Genomic DNA, 12644 nt, shown 5'->3' with positions numbered 1-12644 from the left:
TATATTACCGGTTTTGTATGACTATTAAAAGATTATCATTAATGTTAGTCTGCTTGGTAAACCTAGACTAAATATCTGATGAAACAGTTGCCCAGTAATCCACGGTTAACGTCCCCAGACAGATCATGGCTTTTAACCCACTTTCATTGTCAATTAGCACCGATTTCAGCATAGCAAATTCGTGTAGCAATATTACACATGGCGACCCTGTTCTGTGATTCCGCTAGACTCTGGAATCTCTGAAACGTTAGATTGCGAGCGTGTTATAATCTTAATTTTTTTTCCCTACAGCGCTCAAACAACTTCTGCGTTGTTTTCGAGCAGACTTTCAAAAGATTCACGGCGTTGTTGATCGGCGTTGCCTTGTTTGTCTTGTTGTGTTTTTTATATTTGTGTGTTTTATATGTCTGTGTGTTTTTTTTTATTCTCGCTTGTAAACTCCACTGTTTCGATCTAAGATAAAAATTTGTTTTGCGTGTGAAAAAGTGCGTACTAGGTTGGGTGTCTTTCGTGTGACTATCGTAATTTTTGTGAGACACATTTATTTTGATTATTGTGTCGCATACCGGTTATAAATTGCACTAATGCAGACACGTAACCAAACTAAAAGTAAGCGGTCCGACAACCTAAGCAACATGGACCAAGGAGATAATTTAATTTCGAATGTTAACGCGTCGGGCGGTTCCGAAAATGCAATGGGGAATACTTCAGACGAAATGCAAGACAGGACGAACGGGCTCACAGCAGAGCCGGAAATTAATTTGCCTCCAACTAACCAAATTGATCTAGCAGAACTCATGAAAGCCTTATTGCAACAAAATAAAGAAAACACAGAGAAATCGATCCGCGAGCTAGGGGAACAAATGACGCAGAAATCAGAAAAATCGTTCGAACAAATGACGCAGAAATCAGAAAAATCGTTCCGAGAACAAAAAGAATCATCCGAAAAATCGATCCGAGAGCTAGCCGAACAAATAGACGAAAAACTAATCCAGCAGACAAATAAAGTCGACAAGTCGATGCAGAGAGTGTCCGATGATATCTCACAAAGAATAAACAATCTGGCAAGTGAGATAAAAAGTGATATTATGAAAGAATTAGGCCGTACATTTGAATAAATCGATGATCGTCTGCAAGCCTTAGAACAGAGCAAGCGGAGGGGCGATGCCGAATCTAAAGAAAGCGAAGAACGGCTGCTTAGGAATTTCCAAGAGCTGAGGGAAGAATGCCAAAGGGAGCACCAGCAGGTACTCTCGAGGGTCCAAGAGGCAGAAACGCATTGTCCCACGTCCGTTAGCAACACAATAGCGGACAACAGTTTAGCGATCCACGCCTTGGAACAGCAAGTAGAACAATTGAAGCATACTGGGGCGGAGGACAAGAGACAAATTGATGATAAGATTGCGGCATTAGCGGACATTGTAGGCAGGATGAAGCTGACGGAAAGCGAGAACAATACTACACCAGTAGCGGCCGCAGGGACCGAAGAAGTGCGTTCGCTTCTGAGATTTCAGAAGGGACAATTCGAAGTGAACAGGCAACACAAGGCTGTAACAGGCGAATTACAAGAACGCGTGGCGCATCTGGAAAACCGCATGGCGTGTGATTCCGAACTCGCCAATAGCACTAAAAATAGCCGTACGAACAGTGCAGAGAGGGACTCCGGCCACGAGGGAGATTTTGACGACAGGGAAGAATGTAATTTGAGGGTCAGACATGAGAAAAATAGAAATATTCAAGGGCCTCGACAGGAGGAAATGCGGGGATTTGATTTCAAACATTTCCTTACGGTAAGAAAGTTTGAGATATTCCGAAATTCGCAAAAAGGAATACATCCACGTGCATGGCTCGAGCAATTTGAGTTTTGTCTTCCCCCCGACTGGGCAAGTTCACATAAGATAGAATATATGTGTGGCTATTTGGAAGGCGAACCGGCGAGTCGCATGAGATCGGCAGCGCGTCACTGCAACTCCACTCGGGAGTTTCGACAAGCCTTTCTCTCCGCCTATTGGTCGGAAGCGGCACAAGACAGGGTCAAACATGGCATAATTATGCTGCCAAATTTGAACCAGTCTGGTTTCGGCAGCCCTGCACGCCTATTCGACCACATGCTGCAGGCAAATCAATTTTTATACGACCCATACGGGCCTGCGGAACTAATTAGGATATGCATCACCAAATTGCCGATGCACTTGCGGCACGTCATTCTTGCGGGACGATGCAAAGAGGACGTGGAAACGTTTAAAACACTTCTCCAAGAGTTGGAATATAATACAGCAGAATGCCCGCCTAATCAGGCACAAAGTTATTACGGGGCACAGCAGCGCGACCACAGTCGTGGCCGTAGTACTAATCAACGGCGTGACTGGTCGTCGCGACGGGAACGAAACAATAATCGGGACCGGCCGTATAGAAACTGGGGTAACAGTCGCGAACACAGGTGGAACAACGGAAATGATAGAGGACGTGGACAGAATCGTGAACGCTACAGGTACGGCAACCAGAATCGATACTACGATGAATACGGTGGGAATAGGACTGTAGGGGGAGCACCTCATGATGTCGAAATTCGGCCGGCCAATCCTAGACATAATCCAGCAAATGGAAATGAACAAAACCGGCAATGACAAATGATCAGCGCAGAAGGCGCCCAATCAGAACAAATGAGCGATATGGCAAATGTGTAGAAAGGACAGTGAGAAGTAGAGAGGACGGTGAGGAGAAAGAATTGATTAGTTTAAATTTGTGACGTATGCATTTTGAATAATATGTTGGTAAAAATTAATGATAAAGATGTTTTTATGTGATTGATTGAAGTGATGTTGTTAATTTGTTTTCTTTCCTTGTGCAATTAGGATTTAGTTTGATTCAAACGTAAAGATAAAAGGTTTCCTTGTGAACGAGTGAAATGCTGTTTATGTTTTTTTGTGTGTAAATTGAAAAGAGTCGCTCCTGAGGAAAGCAAGATCGTTGCTGTATTAGTGCATAAACTCAGGGGAATATCCGATCTGTGGGTATTATGGGTCTGGCAAACCCAGGTCCCCAGCTGTTAGTAGCCTTGTTTCCGATTTTCTGCTTTCAGTGCTACTATCTATCTATTACTATTCTATATCTGTCAGTATAAATGAGGATCTCTTACTATAGTATGCGTGCTGTATGAATATTTTAAGATAGGAGAACTCTGAGAAAGGAATGAGTAAGTTTGGAATCTTGAAAACAGGATGTGATAATACGATTGTTTAACCATTGGCTTCCCAATATGCGATGATATGTTAATATTGATGATATATGTATTTTTTGTTCTTTATAGCTGAGTACGTAAAGTGCTGTCTGTGGATTTCGTAAGTATATTGATTCCCTTCAAGGTGAAAGAAGAATTGTGGTTTGTGTAATTTACGTGGCTCTGAAATATTATAATGGCAGTCAATACGAACAGTTTTTCAGCAATTGGAGAATGGTACAGAAATATGGATCCTTTCTGTAGTCATGATTGATGTTGAGCCAAAGCCTCGAAAACTTATTCTGCGTTAATACTTGTCCCAGAAAAGCGACGTTTATGTGTTTTGCTGATGCTGTGAGCATTACAGCTTACTGTTTTCGCTGGTGCGGGATGCACTGCAGCCTATATGATGTGTACTGAGGAAATTTCCCTCTTGAAGGTAGAGGATGACTAAATAATTTTGATTATGGGAACGAAGGAAAGCTTGGTTTAAGGTAATAAGGATGAAGCAAAACATTTGTCATTTAAACTGCAGGAGGATTCGGATGTTTTGTGTCTGTTGTAAGTTCAATATGTTAAGATGATACTGTTTTACAGAATAGATGTGACCACAATTTTGCCATTCATGAGAAATGAATCCAGAATAACCACCACAGGCGAAATGACTGATTTGGAAGCGAGAGGTAACTTAAAGAAGGAACGAAATCGCAGCAAAATGGGTAAGAAAATGTAGTATAACCTGTATAGTGCAGACATTTTACCGTTCTCAGAGCCATCTGTGTGATTAATTCTTGTGATAACGTAATTTTAGATGAAATTTTCTTACTGTTTTATGTGTGAATACATGAGTATGATAAATGTATAATTGCGAGTCTCTTTTCAGGTGTGCGAACTGGTATAAATGTTTTGGTGTGTAAATAACCATTGTTCTTTTTACTGTGTATGTTTAAGGAAAGTTTCTCCATATTTATCATGTGACAAGACGTATGACGCGAGCGTCAAGAAGAGGACGAATTAGAACAATGTTGTAGTGGTATATACACGGTGTTGAAATAGCATTGAAGTAGCTTATTGGCTTAACTAGTAGTGGATAGAAGTAGAATTTTGAGTAATGCATGTTTATGGGTAGTTAGTTTGTAGAATAGACAACAGGTGTGCATGTGTGTGTGTAAATAACATGTGAACCCTATGCTGACCCGACCTATACTTGCACAAGGCATAATCCTATTCATTTTAGTGAATTAATAAGTAGCATTTGATTTATTAAAACGTAAGTGAATCACATTAGTGATGTGGATTTAAATATTATATTGTCAGTTCATTTAATTCTTATTTTTTTTACATTGTAAAGTCATTTCATTTTTATTCTTTTACATTGTCAAGTCATTTAAATTTTATTTTATATTGTCGATTCATCTAATTTAAAAAAAAAAATTAAGTCTCACGTTTGTTCTTAAAAATTGTGAAAGACAATACTAAGTGGTATTATGTATGACATTGTGTAATCACATGACTACGATAAAAAAAATTTTCTGTGAATGCAGTTGAGAACGTGAAAGCGAACCGGCAAAACTCTTAAGAGACAGCGGGAGCAGCCGGACTAGTTGTAAACTGGCGGGTTTCCCAGCAGGACACGCTGTCAGCCAGGCCACTTCGGGAGCGCGGCCGACAACAAAAGAAGGTACGCGGCAAACACTTTCCCTTGCACCTGGAGCTAATGGGCGGCCGCCCCGGGCGACCCTTCCTCGAGGCGATGACCTGAGATGGGCGAGCGGTCCACCGAGCGGAAATCCATCTGCTGGCAACGCACCACACGCACGCGACCGTGACGAGACGGCCGCGGAGAAACAAGGGGCGTGGAGCCTTTTGACAGGTACTGTCCAGAGAAACTTGCAGACGTCAACGACGCCTATCGACATTTCCTGACGGATGCCCACTGTCAAGCGACAGTAAATCATGGTTCGATGTTCTCTGGTCGCTAAGGGTGGCACAAAAGAAGAGCCATTAAGTGTCATCCTTGCCCAGGAATATCAACCTGGCGTGTCAATCGAGGATACCGCACGAATTTGACAACACAAACATGGAACCAAATCGAGATGTACGTGACACAGACCACCAAGAGAAACTTCATGAGAGGGCAGAGACGGCGGGATTGCACGCAACAGATGGACAAAAATCCCTACTGACAGCTGCGGCGACGCACCCCCTTCCCCTCCCCTTATATTGTGCCTCGGAAGAGTGGAACTAGTGAGTGTATCAGTGAACAGTGATTATACGGTTCTTCGTTCAATGCATATACGTGTGTTTCTGTCACAGAAACTTTGACTCGTGTGTTTTGCAGGGATTCGATTTATTGGTGTTTACTAGACTGACTCTTGTATTTCGCAGGTGTTCTATTTATTAATTTTTTTTTGGACTTTGACTCTCGTATTTTGCAGGTGTTCTATTTATTAATTTTTTTAGACTTTGACTCTCTTATTTTGCAGGTGTTCTATTTATTGTTTATTTTAGACTTTGACTCTTGTATTTTGCAGGTGTTTTATTTATTGGTGTTTTTATTAGATATTGACTATTGTACTGTTTTATTGATCAATGTTTGTTCTTGTGTGATGTATTAGATTTGTGTTATTTTGTTTCGTAAATTCATTCATGTGGCATTGCTTCGTTTATCAGTCAGATTGCTATTCATTCTCATTGGACTGTCATCGATTAGCCTTTGCATGGGGCATATTTATAGTGAGGAACCCCTTAAGGGTAACAAGCACATAATTAATTGTATTTTCAGTATAATGACACAGTGCTCATTGTTTGCTAACTAACTGAAATATCGTAGAGTGATTAAATTAATGCCACATAGTTATGTTAATTCTACAAATTATTAGTTTTATAAGATATAGAATTTTTTTTTGCGATAACCACTTTGTAAAACATGTTTTTTGTCTTATCAATTTTTGCTTTTGCGGATTGTGCATTGTAATGTTCTGCTTTATAATACTGATGTTATTTCATGTTCTTTTTTAATTGCTGTGGCACCTTTGCTATTTTCATAAATTTTGCTTGTTAATAAACAGTCATAAATTTGCCTGTGATCAGTTGGCTCTTGCAATGAGCAAATACTGGTGAACTCCATAAGGGTAACAACCAGAAATTGTTTTCATATTAATGACACAGGAACCATTGTTTTTACTTGCTGACCGAATTAGGTCTACACTATCTTTTAAATAGGTGTCACAGATTGTGTTCTTTTTTTCTGTTTGAAATTAGTAGATTTTAAAGATTTGTTGAAATTATTGTGTTTTAGCAAGTAGCTGGTGACCTTTTGCCTTTTTTTTTTACATTTTTGGTTTAAGTAGGGTGAGAAGCCTGCTTGGGAATGTCCTAGCATGGCCAGAAAATTCCCTGCACAGTCTTTTCCCGGAGCGTTGGGGTTATGAAAGGTCTCTGTTGGATTCCTTTCATGTTTAATTTCTTAAATCTGTTGTCAGTTATGGAATAAATTCCTCTTCTAAATTTACTGTGGCGTTTCTGACTATCTGGGAGGAGACTGAGTAGTGGAACGTGTTACTTTTACACATAATCAAGAACGATCTGTCACACTACTACACTTTAAAACACAGTTTATATGTAATTCATGTCACACAGTCTCATACGGAACCTACATCCGCTTTCTTTTATATACTGTATATGATAAGATACTGTCATCCCCCTTCCCTTCTGTGTGAGAGTATGAATGAGCAAATGTATTTGTAGTTGCATGCTTGAGGGTAGCAGACAAGCCTGTCTGCTAGAGAACAGTAGGACCAACGTCGGAACAGGTAGCTACGCTTCCTAAAAGCAAAGAGGTTTCTATCATTAGTATGGTTCTGTCCGTCTGTTGTCATGTTGGTATAGGAAGCTGCCCCTCTGGCCACTTCCGTTGGTCTTTGTGAGCCACCCTCAGGAAGCACGCTCGGCTGTAGGGCGGTTGCAGTGTGGCCGTGGCGAGCGTCTGAAGTGGTAAGATCTCCGGCTAAGCGCGTGTCTGTTAAGCCCGTAGGACAATGGATTTCTTAAGTTCAGCCTAACTGAAAATTTAATCACCCTTATTTCGGGTTTAGGTCTAAAATATCCGATGTTATCTTAAATTGCAGCGCAGTATTATTCTCGTGTGAAGTTCAGATTAGTTTCCGGTAGTTGCTTTGTTACTACTTTGTGAGTAAAGTGGAACTACGTGTTGATCAGTAACTCTAACTAAGATCAATCTTAAATGCGAATGCTTGTGTGATTATAACGTCTCGTCTTGACTATATTTTCAATATAGCAACTTTTCTTTATGTTCAGCCCACGTGGGGTGTACTTTGCGAGACCACTACCACGTGCTTATATAACTGTTTGACCCATCAGGTTAATAGTAAGACGTTAGTAACCAGTTCAAGGTTTTGCTTTTGTCAATTGCTTTTCGATCTAATGTATTTTAATTATCAAAATTATTGTGGAGTTGTACGCTTTGTGTAAACCAAGTTGACCACGTGGAGCATGTGGTGTAATCATCAAAGTAGCCCTCAGCTATTCTTTTTGCGAAGACTTCACAAAGAGTTAATATGAATTTAGTATACCAGTGTGTGGTAATTACATGACGGACAGGATTGTGGTATGAACGTAATTTCTTTGGGTAAAAACTGAATCTGTTGGTTGTGGTTAATTTCTTCTTGCTTATGTTTCAATGTTCTTTGTGAGTTATTTTATGAATGCAGTGTCGTATGCAGTCTCCCAATCTTGGCTCCATATTTTATGTGTTCCGTAAGATTACAATCTCACATTTTTCAATCGTAAATAAGGCACCAGCTCAGTTATAACTCACGTATAATATGCTGAAATTTCAATGAACAATCTTAAAATAAATTTCCAAATATAAACTGATTTCTTTCTTTTTATTTAAATTCTCTTTTTATATATATATATATATATATATATATATATATATATATATATATATATATATTACCGGTTTTGTATGACTATTAAAAGATTATCATTAATGTTAGTCTGCTTGGTAAACCTAGACTAAATATCTGATGAAACAGTTGCCCAGTAATCCACGGTTAACGTCCCCAGACAGATCACGGCTTTTAACCCACTTTCATTGTCAATTAGCACCGATTTCAGCATAGCAAATTCGTGTAGCAATATTACAACAGTGTAAATATTCAGCTTGCTAATGCAATGCGATGTATTGGAAGGGAAAGGGGAGAGCTGCCCAGACATTTTGTGCAGTGATGGATTTGCCTCCACCTCCACTGAGGTTTGACAGATACAATAAATTAATACATAATGCTTTGTGTGGTGTAAGTGAACATTCAATGAAAAGAGCAGCAGCAGAAGCAGTAGCCTTGTCTGAGAATAGAGACATTGTAGCAGCAATTTTTGGATATTGGCAGAAGAGAGGTCATACTTCTCTGAATGGGGTTGTAACTGCCACATTTATTGAAACTGGTAAGATACTAGATTATGAATGTCTAACAAAGCACTGTCAGAGCTGTTCAAGTAAATTTATTGGCACCAATGTTTGTGTAAAGAACTTTGATGGCCCAAGTGGAAACATGGAAACGAAAGGAGTTCTAAACATTTTTAGAAGATCAGAGGTTAGCTGTGTGTGAGGTATGTACGCTACCTTGGGGATGGAGACTCTAAAGGACACACTACTGTTGTTAATGACAGTCCATACGGGGACACTGATAGAAAAGCTTGAATGTCTTGGGCATGTACAGAAAAGAGTGGGAGCTCGGCTGAGAAAATCATGTAAAGATTTCAGCGGGAAAAAAAGTCAGACAGAAAACACATAGGTGGTCCAGGTCGTCTTACAAAAAGTGATATTAATTCTTTGACTCAATATTATGGACTATCAATAAGGAGAAATGTAGGAGATTTGGAGAACATGAGACGAACTGTTTGAGCAACATGTTTTCATAGAGTATTAACAGATGAAATTACGTTATCACAGCTGTTTAGCTTTATAGCCCTAATAAGCCAATGCAATTAGCAATATCACCGTTTGTACTGCGTTCGGTGCGTCGGTGTGATGGTTCTTATACATCTCTGCGACGACGGCAGAACTCCAGCCACAAAATATAAAAACAACTCATTCAAATAGTAGGACGGCAGAAGCCGTCCTCTGACTAGTATTATCTAATACTGTCTGCTCCTTTCTGTGTTCTACAGACGAGAAACGCGAACTCGCAGCCACAAGGACGGAAATCAGATAACGTCTCAATGTGAGTATAGACAGAAGAACGCTGCATTCTCAACGACAACTCCCTACCCGGTGGCGAAGTCCAGATTCGTTTAAGTTCGCAACAGTACAGTGCTTAACCGTTATAAAAATCTCCTGAGGGCAAGACAGCAAGTCCATCTGCGCCAACAAAAGCTGACACTGAGCGACCGTCAAACACGGGCGCTCAAAACGGAAGACCTCTTCTCTCCACCGCTGGCTTCCCAGAAAACCTCGGCTCTCCTCCCTCGTAACAGCAGAAGGCCAATCATATTCTTGAAACCATGGAATATTCTCCCTCTCTACATATTTTAGTCTTTTGTCGTCCAGCGCAGAAAGTTTGAGAGGAAATACCTATCCCCGTTAATTAGGAATTCATACAATGGCACCCTTCTCAGACTAAAAATCCTTGGAAATTACCGAGACTCCGTGATTTCTGAAGTAATGATTCCTTGTTCCTCTCTGCTGCATCCAAGATTTTCAGAGTTTCCGGCTATCCTTCCGGCCTAGCTACAACACCGGCCAGCCGCCACTCTATTGTGCTTCAGCGCTCAGGTGCCCCAACCGTTCGGCTAGGGCTGCTTCCTCTCTCAAGCAGGACCAGCGGGCTTTTACACCCAGGTCCTGAGTTAGGCCTGCCGTTTCATTTCCACTGGCGTTGCAACATCTACTAGTATAGGCAATCTTTCATTACGCCATTTTGATAATAAAGACACTCCATCACCTTTCATGCAACAAGCGTTAACTGTTATTTACAAGGTGTACGTCATAATGTCAGTCTTCTTTAAATATTCATATATACGATGTACAACCTATCAAATGATACTTAATTTCGGTTGTAAATCACGGCAAAGTATGTAGATGAGTGCTTGTAAGGTGCCAAATTATAAACCACCTTAAATCCTTACCTGTTTCAGAAAATTAGTTACATCTATGTGATGCCGTATTACGTACGGAATCGCAGAGAAATGTACTTGTCACTGGTGGCTGTACTCCGACATAGAGTCTGTAGAACTAATTGTCTCAATAAAGGCCGGCCGCTGTGACCGAGAGGCTCTAGGCACTTCAGTCCAGAACCGCGCTGCTGCTACGGTCGCAGGTTCGAATCCTTCCTCGGGCATGTATGTGTGTGATGTCCTTAGGTTAGTTAGGTTTAGATAATTCTAAGTGTAGGGGAGTGATGACCTCAAATGTTAAGTCCCATAGTGCTCAGAGCCATTTGAACCTTCTTTTTTTTCTGGATGCTAAATGTTGCTTTTAGATAAACGGAACACTGACGGGTGGTGTTATATGGAAGTACTTCAGTGTTTGCTGTTGCAACGTCGCAATCTAATTGTAGTTGGCGACATCACCTGTACATACAGTGGTCCGGGGATGACAGCCTGCTGGTGCAGCAGTGATCAGCTGCTGGGGAGCCACATCATGCTGGGGTAGGCGTCTGCTGCTAGAGTCGGACCGATAGGGTGGGGCGGCGCACAGAACCAATGCAGGAGGCAAAGTGAGTTTCCTACTGTGCCGTGACCCATATCGAAGCATTACAGGTTACGAGTGTGACTGTTCCCTAGCGTTTTGCTAAATTTGCTGTGGGCATGTCCGTAAATCTGATTGGCCTGACCAGAGTGTTCGTGTTGAAAATGGAATTGTTTATCAGGAACTGTAATAGCTGTTATGTAATGCTTTTTTCTTGCACTAAAACACAAACCTGACGAGAATGTCTCTTTCTTAAAGCATTTCATTACTGAGTACCATTTAAGTTGTCAATGACTGCGAGCTTGCATGTCCTGCTCAGCTGTAAATTTTGTTACATCCCATCGAGTTGCGCCTCCATGGCACTGTCATCATTAACACACACACACACACACACACACACACACACACACACACACACACAGGGTATCTGTCTGGTCCTTCCAGTCATACACGACCACTTGAGACCCTCCAGAAACATTGTCTGGTGAAAAGCTTTCTCTGTCTCCAAGCAGCCGGAGCTCCTAACCCGTTGATGGATCACAACTCTTTCTCCTACGTTCCTATTATTCTGCTGTCTTGCTCCTTCTTAATTTAGAGAACGCTACTTCAGTCGGCACATGTGAAAGTGTGAAGCGCCGGCCTGTTTCTCCCCTCTCTCCTCCCATTTTATCCTGTTTGTATCCTGAACTTGCATACGAGACTATCTTGCTTCATTTACTTTCCGATTCAGTTTTATTTGCCGACTTTGCACATGAACTCCGCGTTGTTCACATGAGTGGCTAAGGGGTAGCGTGTAGCAATGTAGGTAACTCACCCTTCTAACATTTCATCCTTGTAGCAGCTGCATTAAATACCAGGGGAATTCCGTTTCGCTGGGGCGAAACAGGAGTAACTTTCGCACGTCCTGGAAGAGCTGCTGGATGTTTAGAGCGGAGGGCCCCAGACTAGTGGGCCGCATGGACAGTTGCACGAGCCTTTGCAGGGATTATCCCCCTCGCCCACCTTCTGCGGACAATGAGTGACGGAGCAGAACACTGTTGTGCTCAATAGGATAACGGAAACCACTGGTGGAAGTGATGAAAACCCTGCTTTGTTGGTAAACAGCGGGTGGAGTCCACAGGTGTCCATTTGCCGTTATGCTACTGTGTGTGGTTTCCGGACACATTTCCTCATGCATTTCGCCCAGGTCATCACTCACATAGTAAATTTACTCTTCGCAGCTAAGAGTGACGCTAGTTCACACTTGGTTTTACTGACAGGGGAGGGGGGGGGGCTGTAGGATGTTCGTGGCAACGAAGACACTTCCGTGCCATATTGTTCACCATAGGTAAATGGACTGAACTCTTTGTGTACCCAGAAAATTAGAAATATTACATCTAAGTACAACATTTTTCAGTCCGTAGTAATTCGCCGTTCTGGAGAAGGAGTGCAGAGGTTGAAAGAAAAACGCACACTTGCCAAATCCATCTGCGTAGTTCTAAAATGAACTATGACCTTCGCAGGAACAAATTTCTCACGGTCAACCCGTATACTACCAACTGCGGGAGGATCGCAACAGCTATCGTTGGTTCCCTTGATGGATACGTCTAACTTGGAAGCGTGATCTTGTGTGCCCTAGAGCCAGTACATATTGTATATCACATAATCAGTGTCATTCGCCCGATGTATATGTGCTGATCACCGCTAGCGTAAACGACATTACAGTCA

The sequence above is a fragment of the Schistocerca americana genome, chromosome 6 (genome assembly GCF_021461395.2).
Source record: "Schistocerca americana isolate TAMUIC-IGC-003095 chromosome 6, iqSchAmer2.1, whole genome shotgun sequence".
NCBI lineage: Eukaryota > Metazoa > Arthropoda > Insecta > Orthoptera > Acrididae > Schistocerca > Schistocerca americana.
Note: the sequence above shows the minus strand (reverse complement) of the source record.